This window comes from Elephas maximus, chromosome 23 (assembly GCF_024166365.1).
Source record: "Elephas maximus indicus isolate mEleMax1 chromosome 23, mEleMax1 primary haplotype, whole genome shotgun sequence".
NCBI lineage: Eukaryota > Metazoa > Chordata > Mammalia > Proboscidea > Elephantidae > Elephas > Elephas maximus.
This window is the reverse complement of record NC_064841.1, coordinates 24,307-46,305: the sequence shown is the minus strand read 5'-3', so window position 1 is coordinate 46,305 and position 21,999 is coordinate 24,307. Positions and strand designations below refer to the sequence as shown.

The 21,999-nt window shown below is 43.5% G+C and overlaps 1 long non-coding RNA gene across 1 annotated transcript; it reads left to right on the top strand.

Moving 5' to 3' along the window:
* Nucleotides 1-11,808: 11,808 nt before the first annotated feature.
* On the top strand, nucleotides 11,809-16,569 carry LOC126066493 (uncharacterized). Its single transcript, XR_007515110.1, has 3 exons — nucleotides 11,809-12,533; nucleotides 12,801-14,781; nucleotides 16,335-16,569. It is a non-coding gene; the product is annotated as an uncharacterized LOC126066493 (long non-coding RNA).
* Nucleotides 16,570-21,999: the final 5,430 nt, after the last annotated feature.

Genomic DNA, 21,999 nt, shown 5'->3' with positions numbered 1-21,999 from the left:
CAAGGCAGGAGGGGACAGGAAAGCTGGTAATGGGGAACCTAAAGTTGAGAAGGGAGAGTGTTGACATGTCATGGGGTTGTTAACCAATGTCATAAAGCAATACGTGTACTATCTGTTTAATGAGAATCTAGTTTGTTCTGTAAACCTTTATGTAAAGTACAATAAAAAAATTAAAAAAAGAAACATGCTGAAAAAGTAGAAAAAAGAGTTTCTAATTTCAGGAAGATCTCAGAGAGGTGGCAAATGTTAAATGCTTCATAGTACAGTTTTTCCTAAGTTTCACAAAATGATTAAAATCTCAAATACATGTCTTAAAAGATGCATCTTCCCTTATCATTTTTCCTATGTGTGTTTTATTGAATCTTCCTTAACCTTAAAAAGAGGAGCCACCAACTTATTTCTATAGAAATGTCTGAATAGAGAATGTCTTCTTGTGTTCCTAAATATTTTGGTGATTGGAATTAAGTTCAGTCCCTTGTGGTTCAGTCTTAGTGTGATGCAAAATTCAAAGGAAATAGTCTGGAAAAATATTAAAAACAATTCAAATCTTTACTTAAGGAAGTCCCTGGGTATGCGCCATGGGCGGGACGGCAGATGCATTCTTAATATAAAGCAGAAAGTAGCCTTTTCCTATCTGTCATTTCAACATCTCTCCCTCATACAGCAGCTATTCCTCAAAATATGTTAATATCCTTCCAGAAACATGCACGCTCTCGTACTTTCTCCCCTGGGATCCAATCTGTTCTCTTCCATCAGTCACTGGCTTTCTTTTCAATGTAAATGTTACCAGTCTTTCTTCGGCATGCCCTTCATGTTCTCCCCACCATGCTCTTCTCCGCCCTCCAACACACTTACACACTCTTTACCCTGATTGAATGATAGAGCCCAAAATTCGAGGAAGGGAAAACGACTAAGTGAATAATGCCAATTTTTTTTTTTTTATTATTCCTTGGCAGGTGAAAGGAAAGAAGAAAGAGGCTATGAATACTCTTGCCTTGATGCTTATTACTAGCACACATTTTATTCTCTATCATTTATCTGTAACATGGCGAAACTTTTTTTCCTCCATGGGTGATTTTTTTTTTTATTGTGGAAAAATATATATACATAAAATTTGCTATTTTATCATTTTTAAGTGTATGATTAATTGACATTAATTATATTCTTGACGTTATGCAACTATCAGCTGTATTTATTTCAAAACGGTTATCCCAAACAGAAATTCTGGACCCATTTAGCAGTAACTCCCTCTTTCTTCCTCCCCCCAGGCCCTGCTATCCACTAATAACCTTTTGTCTCTATGCATTTGTCTGTTCTGGATATTTCATATAAATGGTATTATACAGTATTTGTCCTTTTTCATCTGTCTTATTTCACTTAGTGTAATGTTTTCAAGGTTCATCCATGTTGTAGCATGTATCAGAACATCATTTCTCTTTATGGCTGAATGATATTCCATGGTACATATACATATATATGTATGTATAAGTATATATATATGTACATATACACAGGGGCTTTGGTGGCACAGTGGTTAAGCATTTGCCTGCTAAACAAAAGGTCAGAAGTTTGAATCCACCAGTTGCTCCTTGGAAACCCTCTGGGGCAGTTCTGCTCTGTCCTATAGGGTTGCTATGCATCAGAATCGACTCGACCACAACAGGTTTGGTTTTTTGTTTTTTTGGGTATATATATACCACATTTTATCTATGTATTCATTCATCTGTTGATGGGCATTTAGGTTGTTTTCATATTTTGGCTACTGGGAATAATGCTGCAATGAACATTGGTGTACATGTATCTGTTCGAGTTCCTGCTTTCAATTCTTTTGGGTGTATACTTATGTACCAGGTACCAGGTGTTGTGGCTCAATTTCTGGATCACATGGCACCCCAGTAGCAATGAGTAGTCTTAAAACCCAGACCTTGGTTTCTAAATATCATTACTCCACACTGAAAGGAACCAAAACTTCTAGAGAAATAGCAATTCAGGTCTGGGGCATGTAAAGCACACGATTGTGATGGTTAAGATTGTGTGTCAACTTGGCTGGCCATGACTCTCCGTGTTTATATGTGATCACGCCCACGATGGGATCTGCTGTGAGTAGTCAATCAGTTGGAAGGGAGTTTCCTTGGGCACTGTCAGAATTAAATTATGGCCCCCCAAAAATGTGTGTATTATTTTGGCTGGGCCATGATTCCCAGTATTGCATCGTTGTCCTCCACTTTGTGATTGTAATTTTATGTTAAAGAGGATTAGGGTGGGATTGTAGCACCCTTACCCTGGTCATATCCCTGAACCAATGTAAAGGGAGCTTCCCTGGGTTGTCGCCTGCACCACCTTTGATCTCACAAGAGATAAAAAGGAAAGGGAAGTGAGCAGACAGGGGGGACCTCATACGACCAAGAAAGAAGCAGGGCCAGGAGTACAGCACATCCTTTGACCCTGGGGTCCTTGCGCGGAGAAGCTTCTAGTCCGGGGGAAGATAGATGAGAAGGCCAACGGAGAGGAAAAGCCTTTCCCTGGAACTGATGCCCTGAATTTGGACATTTAGCCTACTTTACTGTGAAGAAATAAATTTCTCTTTGTTAAAGCCACCCACTTGTGGTATTTCTGTTATAGTAGCACTAAGTAACTAAGACAGGCATGTAGCCTGCATCCAAATACAAGTGGACTTTCTGGCTTTTGCCCTTTTTGGATCCTGCAGCTGCCTCTTGTTCCTCTGACCTCCAGTTCTTGGGACTTGAGCTAGCAGCTTACCTGCCGATCTAAGGATTCGTCGACCTTCACAGCCTGTGAGCAAGAGCCTTGCTCTCCATTCTGCTGATCTTGGATTCATCAGCCCTTGTGGCTACGTGAAGCAGAAGAAGCCTCTATCCTGAACCACTGACTTAGGACATTCTAGCCTCTACAATTGAGTGAGCTGTTCCCTTGATATAAATCTCTGTGTATATACGGAAACCCTGGTGGCATAGCGGTTAAGTGCTACAGCTACTAATCAAAAGGTTGGCAGTTCAAATCCACCAGGCACTCCTTGGAAACTCTATGGGGCAGTTCTACTCTGTCCTGTAGGGTTGCTATGAGTCAGAATTGACTCTACGGCAACGGGTTTTTGTTTTTGTTTTGTTTTTTTGGTATACATATTTATGCACTTTACTGGTTTTGCTTCTCTAGAGATCCCAGCCTAAGACATTTGGTACCGAGAGTATTTCTAGAGAAACAAAATTGTAAGGATGAGTTTTCTAAATTGGTTCTCAAGTCTGGTTAGTCTTAAAGATGCTGATGACTCTGCTTCCAGTAGTAAAGAGGGCACTGCTAATCCATGGCATGAGGTGGCAATTTAAATATGCAAAATATCACCACCAATAGATCAGGTATTGGTGAAAGGCAAGGCTCTCAGTGAGCGCATATTGATACCTATTGACCATTTTGTCATAATGAGAAGTATAAGGAAGCTGATTGATTGGTACTACTTTCGGTAGACAAAGTGGTGAAAGAAAGAGATGCACTCAGGGCTTCAAAATCAAAGCTCAAGTGCTACATAAATGACCTCAAGTTGCGCTTTGAAAGGAAGCCTTATTTCTTGTAGTAACAGAGCTGATATTGCTGAAAACCAAACCCAGAGTCTTATTGTAAGACTGGCTGAATTACAAAGCCAGCTTAATTGCCAACCTCGAGAGGTGTCTGAAGTTAAAGTGAGGGCATTGATTAGGAAGAAACGGGATCCTGAAACTTGGAATGGGGACATATGGGCAGATAATCAGGAAGCTGGAGACACTGAGCCCCTAAATTCTGTTGAATCCCTCCTCCCAACAGAACCACTTCCATCTGAAGAGATTACTTCATGTTTGTCTGCTATACCAACCTGCCCAGAAAAACCATTAGCCCCTCCACTCCCATCTAATGAGATTAGCCCTCGCCCAGCTGCCTCTAAAGAGCTCTTGCCTGAGTCATTGCCTGGGGCATCACCTGAGGCAGATGCTTTATAGAACAATGCTGCATGTTCTCCAAATAATTCCACACTAAGGATTCTGGCTTCTAGACCTATAACTAGACTTAAGTCCAGCAAGACTCAAAAGGTAAAGTACAAAGTGTGACCTGGGAAGAGGTACTCTACACTCCAAAAGAACTGCTTGACTTTTCTAATATGTACAAATAGAAACCTGGGGAATATGTGTGGGAATGGCTATTAAACGTGTGGGATAATGCAAGGAACATAAAGATGGATCCACCTGAGTTTATTGATATGGCTCCACTAAGCACACATTCTTCACTCAATGTTTCAGCTCGAGCGGTTAAGAAAGGATCTAATAGTTTATGGGGTTGGGTTGGTGAAGCATGGATTTTGTGCTGGACTACACTAAATCACGTTGAAGTACCAGACCTGCCTTGGTATACTGTAGAAGAAGGCATCCAAAAGCTTAGTGAAATCAGCATGCTAGGGTGGATTTACCAGGTTAGATCCACAGACCCACACACAGAATACCAAAAGGACACACTTTTTACAACTGTGAGGAACAAATTTGTGAATGGAGCTCCAGCACCCTTGAAGACTGCTGTTATTGCTATTTTATGTAAATCAGATTTGACAGTGGGAGCTGCCCTAGATGGATTAAGATACCTAACTACCATGGGGCTGATTGGACCCCATGGTAGTAGGGGCCAAGTGGTGGCACTCAATTGACAAAGACAAGGTGGGCATGATTACAGTAATAGCAGAGTTAAAGCAGTAATCAGAATAGGCTGACTCATATGAACTTATGGCATTGGCTACTTAGTCATGGGTCCCTAGGAGTGAAATAGATAGGAAATCTACTAAATGTTTACTTGATGTGTACAAATGGATGAATTCTAGGTCACGTGAAGAGCAGTCTAACTCAAATCACCAGAATAGTCACTGTCCCTCAATCAATTCCCAGACTTGAGTGAGTTTCAAGACCCACAACCCCTTGAATAAAGGGGAGGTAGGGTCCCCTTGAGGAAGGACTTCAATACATTGCCAAAAATTTATACTGTTATTCTCTCTCCCAGCTTTTCCCAAAGGGATCTATGGCCTTTTAGGAGAGTGTTCATTGTTCACTGTTTATTGGGGAAAAGGAAATAATCAGACTTTTAGGGGATTACTGGATACTGGCTCTGAACTGACACTAACTCCAGGAGACTTAAATGTCACTGTGGCTCACCAGTCAGAGTAGGAGCATATGGAGGTCAGGTTATTAATGGAGTCTTGGCTCATGTCCACCTCATGGTAGGTCCAGTGGGTCCCTGAATCCATCCTGTACTGATTTCCCCAGTTCCAGAATGCATAATTGGAATAGATATACTCAGCAACTGGCAGAACTCCCACATTGGATCCCTGACAAATGGAATAAGGGCTATTATGGTAGGAAAAGCCAAGTGGAAGCCATTAGAACCCAGGAAAATAGTAAACCAAAACCAATACTGCATTCCTGGAGGGATTGCAGAGATTACTGCCACCAGCAAGGACTTGAAGGATGCAGGGGTGGTGATTCTCACCACATCCCCTCATTCAACTCACCTATTTGCCCTGTGCAAAAAATAGATGGATCTTAGAAAATGATGGTAGATTATCAAAAACTTAACCAGGTGGTGACTCCAATTGCAGCTGCTATTACAGATGTAGTTTCATTGCTTGAGAAAATTAGTCCATCTCCTGGTAATTGGTAGCAGCTGTTGATCTAGCTGATGTCTTTTTCTCCATTCCTGTTTCAGAGGACCACCAGGAGAAGTTTTCCTTCAGCTGGCAAGGCCATCAATACGCCTTCACTTGTCTACCTCAGAGCTACATCAACTCTCCAGCCCTATGTCATAATGTAGTCCACAGGGTCCTTGATCACCTTTCCCTTACACAAGACGTCACACTGGTCCATTACATTGATGACATTATGCTGATTGGACTTAGTAAGGAAGAAGTGTCAATGACTCTGGACTTATTGGTAAAATATTTGCATGCTAGAGGGTGGGAAATTAATCCCACAAAAACTCAGGCACCTTCCACCTCAGTGAAATTTCTAGGGGTCCAGTGGTGTGGGGAATGTTGAGATATTCCTTCTAAAGGGAAGGATAAGTTATTGCATCTGGCTGTTACCACAGCTAAAAAGGAGGCATAACACCTAGTGGGCCTCTTTGGATTTTGGAGACAACATATTCCTCATTTGGGTGTGCTACTCTGGCCTATTTTTCAAGTGACTCGAAAAGTTGCTAGTTTTGAGTGGGGCCCAGAACAAGAGAAGGCTCTGTAACAGGTCCGGCTGCCATGCAAGCCACTCTGCCACTTGGGACTTATGATCAAGCTGATCCAATGGTGCTTAAAGTGTCAGTGGCAGATAGAGATGCTGTTTGGAGTCTTTGGCAGGCCCTATTGGTGAAAAACAGCACAAACCCTTAGGATTTTGGAGCAAAGCTCTGCCATCCTCTGCAGATAACTACTCTCTTTTGAGAAACAGCTTTTGGCTTGTTACTGGGCCTTCGTAGAGATTGAACGCTTAACCATGGGACACCAAGTCACCATGTGGCCTGAGCTGCCCATCATGAACTGGGTGTTGTCTGACCCACAGAGTCATAAAGTTGGACATGAACAGCAGCACTCCATCAGTAAATGCAAGTGGTATATATGATATCACGCCCGAGCAGGACCTGAAGAACAGGTAAGTTGCATAAGGAAGTGGCCCAAATGCCCATGGTCTCCACTCCTGTCACATTGCCTTCCATCTCCTAGTCTGCACCTATGGCCTCATGCGGAGTTCCTTATGATCAGTTGACTGAAGAAGATAAAACTTGTGCCTGGTTTACAGATGGTTCTGCACGATATGCAGGCACCACTCGCAAGTGGACAGCAGCAGCACTACAGCCCCTTTCTGGGACCTCCCTGAAGGACAGAGGTGGAGGGGAAATCCTCCCAATGAGCAGTGCACTGGTTGTTTACTTTGCTTGGAAGGAGAAATGGCCAGATGTGCAATTGTATACTGGTTCATGGGCTGTGGCCAATGGCTTGGGCGGATGGTCAGGTACTTGGAAGGAACATGAGTGGAAAATTGTAGACAAGGATTTATGGGGAAGAGGCATGTGGACAGACTTCTCTGAATAGGCCAAAGAAGTGAAGATATTTGTGTCCCATGTGAATGCTCACCAAAGGGTGACCTCAGTAGAGGATGAGTTTAACAAATGGATAGGATGATGCCCTCTGGCACCATCCCTCGAGGTGATCAGCCAGCATCCTCGTGGCAAGTTGATTACACTGTACCACTTCCATCATGGAAAGGACAGTGTTTTGCCCTTACTGGAAGAAACACTTACTATGGATATGGATTTGCCTTCCCTGCACTCAATGCTTCTGCCAAAACTACCATCTGTGGACTTACAGAATGTCTTATCCATTGTCATGCTATCCCACACAGCATTGCCTCTGATCAAGGGACTCACTTCACAGCAAACGAGGTGCAGCAGTGGACCCATGCTCATGGAATTCACTGGTCTTATCATGTTTCCCATCATCTTGAAGCAGCTGGCTTGACTGAATGATGGAATGGCCTCCTAAAGACACAATTATGGAGCCAGCTAGGTGGCAATACCTTGCAGGGTTGGGGCAATATATGCTCTAAACCAGCATCCCAAATATGGTGCTGTTACTCCTATAGCTAGGATTCATGGGTCCAGGAATCAAGGGGTGGAAATGGGAGTGGCACCACTCACTTTTACCCCTAGTGACCCACTCGGAAGAGTTTTGCTTCCTGTCCCTGAGACCTTATGCTTTGCAGGTCTAGAGGTCTTAGTTCCAAAGGAGGAATGCTTCCACCTGGAGACACATCACTGATTCCATTAAACTGGAAGCTAAGAATGCCACCTTGCCGCTTTGGGCTCCTTACACGTCTGGATCAACAGGCAAAGGAAGGAGTTACTGTACTGGCTGGTGTGATTGATCCTGATTACCAAGAGGAAATCAGATTGATATTACATAGTGGAGGTAAAGAAGAGTATGTCTGGAATGCAGGAGATTCCTTAGGGCATCTCTTAGTACTTCCATGCCCTGTGATTGAAGTCAATGGAAAACTACAGCAACCCAACTCCAACATGACTACTGATGGCCCAGACCCTTCAGGAATGAAAGTTTGGGTCACCCCACCAGGCAAAGAACCATGACTAGCTGAGGTGTTTGCAGAGGGCAAAGGGAATACGGAATGGGTGTTGAAAGAAGGTGGCTCTAAATACCAGTTATGGCCATGTGACTAGTTGCAGAAATGAGGACTGTAATTGTTATGAGTATTTCTTCCTTGTATATGCATCAAATATTTTTGTTTTCTTCACTTATAAAATATAAGATGTAAATGGGCTTAGTGAGTTTTTGGTTTTATGGGTAGTAGTTGTATCATGTCAGGTACAAGTATGACTTTGTAATTGTCTTTATTCAGAGATTATGTATGGCTTGGGGAGATGTGTACAGGTGCCAAGTTGGCAAGGGGTGGTCTGTGATGGTTAAGATTGTGTGTCAACTTGTCTGGGTCATGATTCTCAGTGTTTATATGTGATCACTCCCATGATGGGATCTGCAGTTTGTAGCCAATCAATTGAAAGGGAGTTTCCTTGGGTGTGTAGCCTACATCCGAATATAAGTGGATGTTTTGTGATTGTTTTTGCCCTCTCTGGATCTTGCAGCTGCTTCTTGTTCCTCTGACCTCTGGTTCTTGGGACTTGAGCTAGCAGCTTATCTGCTGATCTTGGGATTTGTCGATCTTCTCAGCCTGTGAGCAAGAGTGCTGCTCTCCAACCTGCCGATCTTGGGTTCACCAGCCCCTGCAGCTACATGAATCAGGAGAGGCCTCTATCCTGATCCACAGACTTGGGATGTTACAGCCTCTACAATCCTGTGAGCCGTTTCCTTGATGTAACTCTCTCTCTTGTATGCTTTACAGGTTTTGCTTCTCTTGAGAACCCAGCCTAAGACAAAGGTGAACCTGAAATATTTTGTGTCAGAAAGCAAGAAAGAACTGAGAGGTTGATGGAGTTAGGTCAAAGGTTACAGGATTGGCTTAAAGAGGCCCCCACTGGACAAAGCTGAGACAATTTGAGCAATGAATTAATAAAAACAAAACAAACAAAAAAAAACGCATAAGTCCATAACAATATTCCTGTAAAATATAATAAGGAGAAAAGGAAAGGAAAAGAAAAGAAAAAAAAAGTTAGGGTGGGGGAAAGAAAGCTTTTATACAGAATAATTTAGGGCATAATAGATAGCCACCATTTTACAACTGCAACGTAATAGCTGACCCTGGGTACAACAATTATTTGTATAATAAGATTATCTGATGATTTTCTGAAATATGTTTTGGCTATATCTATGATCTAGAAATAACAGGTATGGAAATGGAAAGGTTTGATCAGAGAAAGGAAAAGTTATGGGATTATTACTTTAGTATGTTTTTTCCTTTCTCTCCAAAGCTGAAAATCACCGTTTACAAGTCCATTATGAGGCAGATTCCAAGTTTCCTGACTTTGAATTATTTTTATCTTTTGTTGTGTAGTGACAAGTTGAACTACTTGCTAAAAGAAGTTTCCTAAAGAAGTAGAGAAGAAGACTCTGTTTAGACCATTGAACCAGAATTTTAAGGAAAACTGATGGGTTTTCTGAGGAAAGTAAAGCCTTCCCACATCATCTCCTTGATCTCTCTCTCAGAAACCAGAAACCAGACTAGGAAGTATAACCCCAGCATGTGCTGGGAAGAGGTAAAACTGGAAATGCTTGGTGAACTAAATGATTACTAGGCATCCATAAATTTTATTAACTGAACAAGTGAATCAATCTGAGAGAGTAAATTAGAAGTCTTATCTAGATGAGGCCTTATCTAGTGGAAATAGAGAATAGGGAAGGATGCAGAGCTGGGAATCAGTGACTAATTGGATGTGCTGGGTGTGAAAGAACAGTTTGACTACCAGATTTTTAGTCAGGATGCTGCCATGGCTCCTTGAGTGTAGGAAGGGTGAGACCAATAAAGAAGATGAGGAGGTTCACATTGGTGTGTGCCCATGTGTGTACTTGGTACACACGGGTTTTTTTTTTTTTTTTAATTTTTGTTGTGCTTTAAGTGAAAGTTTACAAATTAAGTCAGACTTTCATACAAAAATTTATAAACACCTTGCTATACACTAATTGCTCTCCCCCTAATGAGTCAGCACATTCCCTCCCTTCTCTATTTCTTTTCAAGTCCATTCCGCCAGCTTCTGACCCTCTCTATCCTCTCATCTCCCCTTCAGATAGGAGATGTGAACATAATCTCATGTGTCTTACTTAATACAAGAAGCTCATTCTTCACCAGTATCATTGTCTATCCCATAGCCTAGTCCAATCCCTGTCTGAAGAGTTAGCTTTAGGAATGGTTCCCGTCTTGGGCTAACAGAAGGTCTGGGGGCCATGAACTCTGGGGTCCTTCTAGTCTCAGTCAGACCATTAAGTTTGCTCTTTTTACAAGAAATTGGGGTCTGCTCCCACTGCTCTCCTGCTCCCTCAGGGGCTCTTTGTTGTGTTCCCTGTCAGGGCAGTCATCGGTTGTAGCTGGGCACCATCTAGTTCTTCTGGTCTCAGGCTGATGTAGTCTCTGGTTTACGTGGCCCTTTCTGTCTCTTGGGCTCACAATTACATTGTGTCTTTGGTGTTCTTCATTCTCCTTTGCTGCAGGTGGGTTGAGACCAATTGATGCATCTTAGATGGCCACTTGCTAGCGTTTAAGACCCCAGATGCCACTCTCCGAAGTGGGATGCAGAACGTTTTCTTAATAGATTATGCCAATTGACTTAGATGTCCCCTGAAATCATGGTCCCCAAATCCCCGCCCCTGCTACGCTGGCCTCCAAAGCATTCAGTTTATTCAGTAAATTTCTTTGCTTTTGGTTTAGTCCAAGACACAGGTATTTTGACCACACCTTTTGGCAACTGGTAAGATCAGGTTTGTTGGATAAAATCTGCTGTCTTGGCTTCAAGCCTTTTGCTTAGCATACTCAGTTTCTCCTTTGTGTTGAGGTGCTGGGAACCCAACTAGCAATTACAATTGGTCCCTGCTCCGGCGTGGATGGACGGAGCCGCCATAAGTAATGAGAACATGGAGGAGGCTTTAGGCATATGCAAGATGCTTTACATGCATCGCTTCGCGTAATCTTCAAGATGTTTCATAAGTCAGAAATTATTGTTCCTTTTATAGGGGAGAATTGATTAATATTAGACTGTAAAACTCAGCTCTATTGTGTAATCTTGAGCAAGTTACTTCACCTTTCCGAGCCTTGTTCCTTCAATTTTAAAAGGACAGTGCTACCTACGCAAAAAGAGCCCTGGAGGCGCAATGGGTAAGCGCTTGGCTGCTAACCCAGAAGGCTGGCAGCTGGAATCCACCAGTGGTTCTGCAGGAGAAAAGACCTGGCCATGTGCTCCGGTGCAGAGTACAGCCTAGGAAGCCCTGTGGGCCAGCTCTACTCCGTCCTATAGGGCCGCTATGAGGTCTAATCGGCTGGGCGGCACACAACAACAACCTACCCCAGAGTTGTGAGGACCGGCGGAAGGGCCAGAGAGGCAGAAGCTGACATCCCCAACTAATGGAGCGTACCAACTGCACACCCAGCTCAGCGCGCCTCCCACCTGCCGGCCGGGAACACAGAAACGTGGGACGCCACCTGGCTCCGCCCCAGGCCCGCGCAGCGCAGTGACGTCACGCTCCCGTCCCCCCACCGACGCACCCGGAGCCGCCCTGAGCGGAAGTAGAGAGGCTCGCGCAGCGCAGTGACGTCACGCTCCCCTCCCCCACTCGACGCACCCGGAACCGCCCGTGAGCGGAAGTGGAGAGGCTCGCGGGGCGCACTGACGTCACGTCTCCGCATTTCCGCCACACGCCCTGACACCTGCCGGGACACGCGAGTCGGGCGGGGAGGCGGGCAGTGGCTCGAGGGCGTCACGCCCTCCTTGGCTCGCGCTGCGCGCTTTCGTCACGGCTCACGCGGTTCCCGTCCCCAAGGGCCCAGGAAGCTGCTTTGCGCGAGGGCCGGCGGGCGGGGGAGCGTTTGGGCTTGCGTGACGTCACCGCGCTGCGGCCTCCGCGAGGGCACGTACCTGGCCGGGGAGGGGAGGAAGCGGAGGCCGCTCCTCTGCGGTGGCGCTGGGGCTGCTGGCGGTCAGGGCGGTGGAGGCGCTGCCTGCGGACGGCTGGTGGAAGAGCGTCCGCGGGGCCGTGCGCGCGCTGCCGTACCCACTGCCCCTTCACCCTGCACCCCAGTCCACCCGTTAAAGGGTAATTAAAACGGTAGAGCAGACAGAGGTACTTGTATGCATGTATTTAAGGAGCTGCCCTATAGGGTCGCTGGGTTGGGTGTCACTGAAAGGTGGGCGGTTGGAACCCCCGGCTGCTCTGCGGGAGAAGGATGTGGCAGCTGCCCTCCTAAAGATCGACAGCGGTGGAAACGCTACGGGCCAGGCCTGCGCTGTCCTGTAGGGTCGCTGTCGGTTGGAACGGACTGGATTGGCCTTTTTCTTTTTGCGTATGTACAAATATACAAAATGAACACGTGAAAAAGCGTTATTTAACTCATTAATTCATGAAAGAACCAGTAAACCTTTACAACAGGTCCAAAATATCTTTAGAACTACATAAATAGTAAACTGTTCTGAATGAATTTACACCGCTTCATCCAGTGCACTCTTTTAAGTGGCCACTCAGTTATCCCATTTTATGTTTTAAATTTCTGAAGAGTCATTATTACTTTGATACATGGTTTACTCATTTGTTTGCTGTCTGTCTCCCCCAGTCCCAAGTTAAAATGCAAGTACAGTAAAACCTGGGAAAGCCGAAACCTGTGTAAGGCAGAAAACTGTCAGAGAAGGAAAATGTAAGTGTTCTCTGCTAAAACGAGTGGTAGAAAAGTGGTAAGAGTACGTCCTGTCAGAGGTGGAAAATTTTAGAGATCTGGAGCAACGAGGCAGTCCTGTCAGTTCTGGTTCTCACAGGTTTCACTGTATGTAAATTTGATAAGGGGAGCCCTGATCAACCAGCCCTTTATCCCTAACTTGTAGAATACTTAATGAGTTCAGTGTGATTTTCATTCCCTAATTGGGGCTTTATCATTTAAATTTTTGATTGTCATAACACAAAGTCTAATTATATATAAAATGTTTCATGAGGTGTGTTTACAAAGTATATCAGCTTATTTTTATGGAAAATACTTTGGATTAGGGAAAATGGTGTAGAAAATATTTTCTGTGCATAATAGCCTATTATCAAAGATTTTCTTTCCAAGGGTGCCAGCAGTTTTTTTTTTTTTTTTTTTAATTAGGTCGTTACCTGAAAAAGAACTTTGGGTTCATAATCGAATCTAAGATTCTTATAAAGAAACTTTTTAAAACTCATTTGTTTAGCAGACATTTCTTTTGTTCTGGGCTGGCTCTATGTCAGATGCTAGAGAATTTAAGATAAGATCTAGTGGAGGTGACATTTGAGTTTGGTCTTTCAATATAAGTAGAGGTTAGCCGGGTGAGATGGAGAGAAACTGGCACTTTGGGCAGAGGTGTAAGTTCATGTCAGGTTCTGGAGACAGAGTAGTTCTGAGTGTCCGAAATGTAAGGTGTGTAGATAAGATGGGAAGATAGGCAGGAGTCAAATAACCAAGGGCCATAAAGTTGAGGAGTTTTGGTTTTATTTCATGTGGGAACCCAACAGAGATTTTGAACTTGATTGTGACTGAGTGTCTTTAAACACTCTTGTTATTTTAATGGATAAGATCTTGATTGTCGGACATCAGATATATAAGTAGACCAAAATAAATCCCACATACCTAATCAAAATCGGTAGGTGTCAGCTACCAGTAGGTGGTTATGAATAAAAAGAGTTTCTAGTAGATCGTGGGAGATATTAAGAAAGATTCATTTGTTTATTCTTCAGCAGTTACTTATAGGCACCAACCATGAATCAAGCACATGGAGGGACCTCCAAGTGATTTTCAGTGTATCAGAAGACCCAACAGGAAACTACATTTCCCCTCAACGAGTCTGAGTAGGGTTATTAAAATTTCATGTTTATCTGCTTTGGTTTGGAATTCTAGGAACTCATTGTGAGATAGATTGATACAGTGGCTGCAGTAATGGGCTCAAGCATGACAATGATTGTGAGGATGGCACAGGCCCTGGCAGTGTTCTGTTGTACATAGGGTCGCTATGAGTCTGAACCAACTCAACGGCACTAACAACAACTGTGAGACCACTCATCATCCCAGGCTGATCAGAGGCTCCGTTGGACTATTTGCTATGGACAAAAAATTGAGTATCCTGACTTAACAGGAAAATTTTTCTTACATATATTATTTCTTACATATATTTTGCATTAAAGGAGAATAAGGTAAATGATCTACATGGTAAAATTTAAGGCATGTTTGTCATAGGAAAACTTGACAAAGTAACGGTGAGAAAGGATGGAGGAAGAAAGAAAAAGAGAATGATAATGAATCTTCAGTAAAGTTAAAAAAATACCTTTTCAGCCAAATTTTGGCCAGAGATAGACTGCCTCTAGCGCCACGTACGAGTCAATGACCTTATTCTTAAGTAATTCCTACTCAGTATGAGGATCAATCCTTGGGGAAGGAGGAAGGAAAGTCTTCAGCACTTTCCCGTGGATACCATTTCTCATCTCTTCTACTATCTTCCAGATATTTCCTCTTCAAAAACATCCTACTGCAAGCCTTGTCCGTTAGATGCCTTAATTGTGTGTGGGGACTATATAGAGAGGTAATATGAAGAGTAAGTATTTCAGGAAAATCATGGATGGGAGGGCGGGTGGCTCTGGGCTGAATCTTGTAGGAAGCGAGGAGCTGGGAGAGGCATAATCACAGGAGCATCTGGTATGGTCGGTGTGTAGGCCTCTGAACACTGAGATACTGTTCCTTCAAGGCTGCTGCAGCACCACTGTTTTCACCCACCCCCGTGTCCCAGCCCCTCCAGCTGCCCCACCAACAGCCTTCTGACAGTAGTCCCAGGAGCTTTAAGTCGAACACCACGAAAATGTCCTGAGCACCAACCTGGACATGGGGTTGGGAGGCTAGTGAGGGGTGGTGTGGGGGATGGTGTGGCACCATGACCTGGTGCCAGCAGCAGAGGGCCCCAGCACCAAAATGAGGATAACACTAGGTAGGGGACAGGGGCATCTCCCAACTATGGAGTTGTCCTTGCAGCTCCCAGAGCCGTAAAAGACCCCAGCCACCTTCCACCCAAGGCCTGATGAAAGTTGTGGGTGACAGAAGCCCCATTGGCCCTGGCTGGTTTTTCTGCTGTTGTGTTAATTGCTCAGTACAGCATTTCTTTCCCATCAGTCATGGCCATTGCTTGTCTTCCAGATAAAAATAATTGTGGCAGCTTTTACTTATTAATATCTATCTAATCTTTTAATCTATCTATTTTATTTAGTGCTGCTATAACAGAAATACCACAAGTGGGTGGCTTTAAGAAACATTTATTTTCTAACAGTTCAGAAGGCTAGCAGTTCAAATGTAGGATGCCAGCTCTGGAGGAAGGCTGGCCTGCTGTCGGCTCTAGGGAAAAATCTTTGTGTCAGCTTGCCTATGGTTTTTCTCTGTGTTTCTTGGAGATCTAAGTGTGGCAGCTATCTTTCCGCCTGTCATGCCTGCTTGCTTCCCTGTGCCTAATCTCCTTTTCTGTCTCCAAACTGGTTAGGTTTAAGACACACTTTACACTGATATGGTTCATTAATGTAACAAAGAGAACTATTCCCAAAGGAGATTACATCCACTGGTATAAGGGTTAGGAGTCTAACACATATTTTTCAGGACACAGTTCGTAACTATCGATGTCTACTTATCTATATATCTATCTGTCATCTCCAGTATTCAAATAACCCTGCAGGTCAGCTATAATTATCCTTATTTTTCAGGTAAGGAAATTGGGGCTTGGACATTACAAGCTAATTAGGTGGTAAGCCAAAATTTGAGGTGGCTGGATCCTGCAGGGTGTTAGGAGCCAGTAATGGCTGCTGAAAAGCCCTGGCTCTTCACATTGTCCCTGCGCCCTCTGAAGGTGTCCTGTTCTACTGTCCAGCAGAGGCCTCTGCAGGAACAGATACTGTCTCCTCCCCGACCCCAACCCCACCTCAGAAGTGTCTGTTACGGATTCATTTGTGTCCCCCCGAAATGTGAGTCAGTGTGGCTAGGCCAGTATTGTGTGGTCATCCACCATTTTGTCATCTGATGTGATTTTCCTATGTGCAGGATTAGAGGCTGTTATGTTAATAAGGCAGGACTCACCAGATTAGACTGTATTTTGAGTCATTCTCTTTCCAGATAAAAAAGAAAGAAGAAAACAGACAAAGGGGGATCCCAAGAAACAAGAGCCAGGAGAACAGCGTATCCTTTGGACCTGGGGTCCCTGCACTGAGAAGCTCCTCGACTGGTGAAGATGGATGACAAGGACCTTCCCCCAGAGCAGCAGAGAGAGAAAGCCTTCCCCTGAAGCTGGCACCCTGAATTTGGACTTCTGTCCCCCTAGACTGAGAGAGAATAAAATTCTGTTTGTTGAAGCCAACTACTTGTGGTATTTCTGTTATAGCAGCACTAGATAACTAACACAGCATCCTTCTCGAATCTTGGCCTGGGCAAAGGCAAAGCCTCACATTTGTGCCGGAGACGTTTTGAACCATAGCCTCGATGAACATGGTCATAACTGGCTTGGTTTTAACGTGAGTCAGTTGAGCCTACATAATTCAGTCTGTGGGCCTACATGCAGTCAGTTTAGTTCAGCACTCATTTGCTGGGCACTGGATGAGGCACCAAGGAGAATGAAGGCATTTTCTGTATTCAGGAAGCACACAGTTTAGAATGCAAAGTGACAAGGGAGAAAGGAGGAGGAGATGCAAGTCTTGTCCTTGGAGAGCTTCTGATGTTTGGGAAAGATAGGCTCCTGTCCCAGAGAGTTTCTGAATCCTGCCATCCTCTATGGCCCAGATGGAATACCACTGGCTATATGGAACCCTTGTAGGCACTACAGTTAGAATGGATCTCTCCTAGCTCCAAACCACTCGAGGACATAGAGGGTCAGCTCTTCTAGCCAAGACTTCTCCACGTACCACCGTGTGTCAGTCTTACTTGAGCTAATACAGAGAACAGTGCAGTGTTACTAATATTAACTAATAAGATTATAATATTAATGATATTATATAGTAAATATTAGCTATCATCATTACCATCACCATTATTTTTATTATTAGTTTATCTCTGACAGTTAATTGGGAACTCTGAGTTTTTACCCTGAGTCATGAAGAACAGATGGTGGTAGGGTTCTCTGTAACATTCTCACCATCTGCATTCCAGGACTTGCTCTGGGTGTCTGAAGTTAAGTCCCCCAACTCCATGTCTCAAAAGTTCAGGGGTCCCAGCCCGTAGTTCTGACTTTATGCATAGCCAGAGCTGTGTCTCATGCCGAGAAGCGTAGTACCTGCGGGACTGTGTCAGAAGGGAACTGAGCTTGTTGGCCAGGGAAGTTGTGATGCTCAAGATCCATGAGTGAAGACAAAAGTGACATCCAGTCCGCCTCCCCATCTCCTGTCAAAGAGAGAGAGAGATCTTCTGAGCAGAAATGGCATAGCCAGGCCTACATTTTCCATAGGGGATGTTACATCACCTTCTATCTCCCAGATTTCTAGCTGTGGCCAAAGCAAGCAGACCCGCAGAGGACATGAGCCTTCTTTCCCAGAATTTCCAACTTTGAAAGAAATCCTCCAGGAGAGACCAATAATTTTATCTCTTAATTTTCCTCCATCCGTACACTCCCACCCAGGCTAATGGTGGTCCATGTCGAACCCTACCCGTGCAGAACCCCTTACCCCTTTTTTTTCCTGTGCAGAAAACTTCTAACTCAGAGGTTCCTATTTGGTGGTCCAGCATCTGGTCCATCTGCACCAGCCCAGCAAACAGTCCCAGAGGCACATGGGCTTCTGCTCTGTCCCCACACCTGTGCCACTCACTTGGTTAACCAGGGGTCTTTGGCATTGCCATCACTTCTCTTTGAGAAGAAGCTCAAAAGAAGAAGAGAGGCAGCCAGCCAGGGCTGACTCCTCAGACCTAAAGGTAAGGGTGACCATTTACCTCCACATCCTCTCCTCTTCCCCGCAGGCTGAGGTGAGGCCATGACCTCTGAGATGAGGCTCTTCAATTTCATCTTCCAGTCCTGGAATTGGTTATCATCTTGGTGCCTTCTCGCAATTTACCATTTAGTAGAATCAGAGATATACAGTGGAGAGAACATAGGCTTTAAAGTTATTCAATCTCCCTAACCCATCTCCATCCTGTCCTCTGTAATCTACTCTTTACAATAGATGATTCTTTTCTTTTACAGCACTTGCCACATATCAAAATTTGTTTTATTTTTGTATGCTGTCCAGTTGATTCCAACTCATAGTAATGCTATAGGACAAAGTAGAAATGCCCCATAGGGTTTCCTAAGCTATAACCTTTGCAGGAACGGATCACCAGGTCTTTTCTCCTGTGAAGCCACTGGTGGGTTCGAACCGCTAACGTTTTGGTTAGCACTTAACCATTGCATCACCAGGGCTCCTTTATTTTGTTTTACTATTGTTTATGTATTTGTTTATCAATTATAATTTATATTTCCCACTAATTTAGGGCTGGGATTATGTATACTTAATCTAGCGTAATACCTGGTACACAGAAGGCACTCAGTAAATATTTGTTAGAGAAAATGAATGAATCACATAGAATCTTTTAATTTGTTCACATTGGTAGCTAAAACCATGTAATTCTTTTTTTAGCATTAATACATTTTGATTTATTAACGATGGCGCGAATGAAAATTAACTCAACAGCAGATTACTGTTATAAGCCAACACAATAAATTCCCTATTTCCTATACCAGATTCAGATACATATGGATAGATTCCTTAGAATGATCATAAAATCCTGCAAGTGGTGTGAGCAGAGGTTGCATTTATTTTTGAAATTACATTATAATACATATTTGAGGTAAAAAAAAATTCCAAACAACACAGGAGTATGTATAATAAAAATTAGAGTGTCCTTTTTTTTTTTTTTTTCAATACCGCTTCCCTCCCCTGAGATAATGGCTCGGTATGTACCCTTCAAACATTTTTTATGCATTTATAAGTATGTGTGTATATTTTATTTTAAACAAGCAGGATTACGATCTACATATTCATTATTTGCTGTTTCACTGGTCATCTTTCCGCTTCAGGATATTTAGCTGTATTTCCTTGTGTCTGCTGGTTGCATAGTGTGGATGTACCATAAATTATTTAACCATCCCCTCACTAATGGATTGTCAAGGTGTTTGATTTTTTTGTTCTTAGAACAATGCTGTAAAAAGCATCCTTAAATGAGTGTGTGTGTGTGAATCTCACATTTGCTTGTATTTCTGTAGAACAGAACTCTAGAATTGAAGAAATCACTGGGTCAAAGGACATGGGCATTTAAAATTCTGACAGACACACTCCCAAATTTGCCTCCAAAAATTTTGTATGGGTTGGTGTAAATGATGTGGCAGCGGCATTTGACCTCCTCTAACTTCACAAAGGGGGAAGGAGAATCAAGAACAGCCCAAGGCTGATTCCTCTGAGGCAGAGGTCAGACGTGCTGTCTCTCTCCACCATCTTTACCAATTCTGACACCATCCATCCCTCTCCCTCATGGCACTCTGTACTTCTCTTCTGGATTTGATAATTTATTGCAACGGCCACGCAGAACTCACAGACAATACTCACTATTACGGGGTTTATTAGGGAAGTAACGGGTTACTCTTCACGTTGAGGAACACTCAGGGTACAGTTCTTTTTTTTTTTTATTAACTTTTATTGAGCTTCAAGTGAACGTTTACAAATCAAGTCAGTCTGTCACATGTAAGTTAATATACATCTTACTCCTTACTCCCACTTGCTCTCCCCGTAATGAGTCAGCCATTCCAGTCTCTCCTTTCATGAAAACTTTGGCAGCCTCCAACTCTCTCTATCCTCCCATCCCCCCTCCAGACAGGAGATGCCAACACAGTCTCAAGTGTCCACCTGATATAATTAGCTCACTCTTCATCAGCATCTCTCTCCCACCCACTGTCCAGTCCCTTTCATGTCTGATGAATTGTCTTCGGGGATGGTTCCCGTCCTGTGTCAACAGAAGGTTTGGGGACCATGACCGCCGGGATTCCTCTAGTCACATCCAGACCATTAAGTATGGTCTTTTTATGAGAATTTGGGGTCTGCATCCCACTTATCTCCTGCTCCCTCAGGGGTTCTCTGTTGTGCTCCCTGTGAGGAGGGTCATCGATTGTGGCCGGGCACCAACTAGTTCTTCTGTTCTCAGGATAATGTAGGTCTCTGGTTCATGTGGCCCTCTCTGTCTCTTGGGCTCTTAGTTGTCGTGTGACCTTGGTGTTCTTTATTCTCCTTTGCTCCAGGTAGGTTGAGACCAATTGATGCATCTTAGATGGCTGCTTGTTAGCTTTTAAGACCTCAGACGCCACATTTCAAAGTGGGATGCAGAATGTTTTCATAATAGAATTATTTTGCCAATTGACTTAGAAGTCCCCTTAAACCACGGTTCCCAAACCCCAGCCCTTGCTCCGCTGACCTTTGAAGTATTCAGTTTATCCCGGAAACTTCTTTGCTTTTGGTCCAGTCCAGTCCAGTTGAGCTGACCTTCCATGTATTAAGTGTTGTCCTTCCCTTCACCTAAAGCAGTTCTTTTCAGCTAATTAATCAGTAAAAAAACCCTCTCCCTCCCTCCCTCCCTCCCCCCTTCGTAACCACGAAAGTATGTGTTCTTCTCAGTTTATACTGTTTCTCAAGATCTTATAATAGTGGTCTTATACAATATTTGTCCTTTTGCCTCTGACCGATTTCGCTCAGCATAATGCCTTCCAGGTTCCTCCATGTTATGAAATGTTTGGCAGATTCGTCACTGTTCTTTATCGATGCGTAGTATTCCATTGTGTGAATATACAACAATTTATTTACCCATTCATCCATAGATGGACACCTTGGTTGCTTCCAGCTTTTTGCTATTGTAAACAGAGCTGCAATAAACATGGGTGTGCATATATCTGTTTGTGTGAAGGCTCTTGTTTCTCTAGGGTATATTCCGAGGAGTGGGATTTCTGGATTGTATGGTAGTTCTATTTCTAACTGTTTAAGATAACGCCAGATAGATTTCCAAAGTGGTTGTACCATTTTACATTCCCACCAGCAGTGTATAAGAGTTCCAATCTCTCCGCAGCCTCTCCAACATTTATTATTTTGTGTTTTTTGGATTAATGCCAGCCTTGTTGGAGTGAGATGGAATCTCATCGTAGTTTTAATCTGCATTTCTCTAATGGGTAATGATCGAGAGCATTTTCTCATGTATCTGTTAGCTGCCTGAATATCTTCTTTAGTGAAGTGTGTGTTCATATCCTTTGCCCACTTCTTGATTGGGTTGTTTGTCTTTTTGTGGTTGAGTTTTGACAGAATCATGTAGATTTTAGAGATCAGACGCTGGTCAGAGATGTCATAGCTGAAAATTCTTTCCCAGTCTGTAGGTGGTCTTTTTACTCTTTTGGTGAAGTCTTTAGATGAGCATAGGTGTTTGATTTTTAGGAGCCTCCAGTTATTGGGTTTCTCTTCGTCATTTTTGGTAATGTTTTATATTCTGTTTATGCCTTGTATTAGGGCTCCTAGAGTTGTCCCTATTTTTTCTTCCATGATCTTTATCGTTTTAGTCTTTATATTTAGGTCTTTGATCGACTTGGAGTTAGTTTTTGTGCGTGGTGTGAGGTATGGGTCCTGTTTCATTCTTTTGCAAATGGGTAACCAGTTATGCCAGCACCATTTGTTAAAAAGACTATCTTTTCCCCAATTAACTGACACTGGGCCTTTGTCAAATATCAGCTGCTCATACATGGATGGATTTATATCTGGGTTCTCAATTCTGTTCCATTGGTCTATGTGCC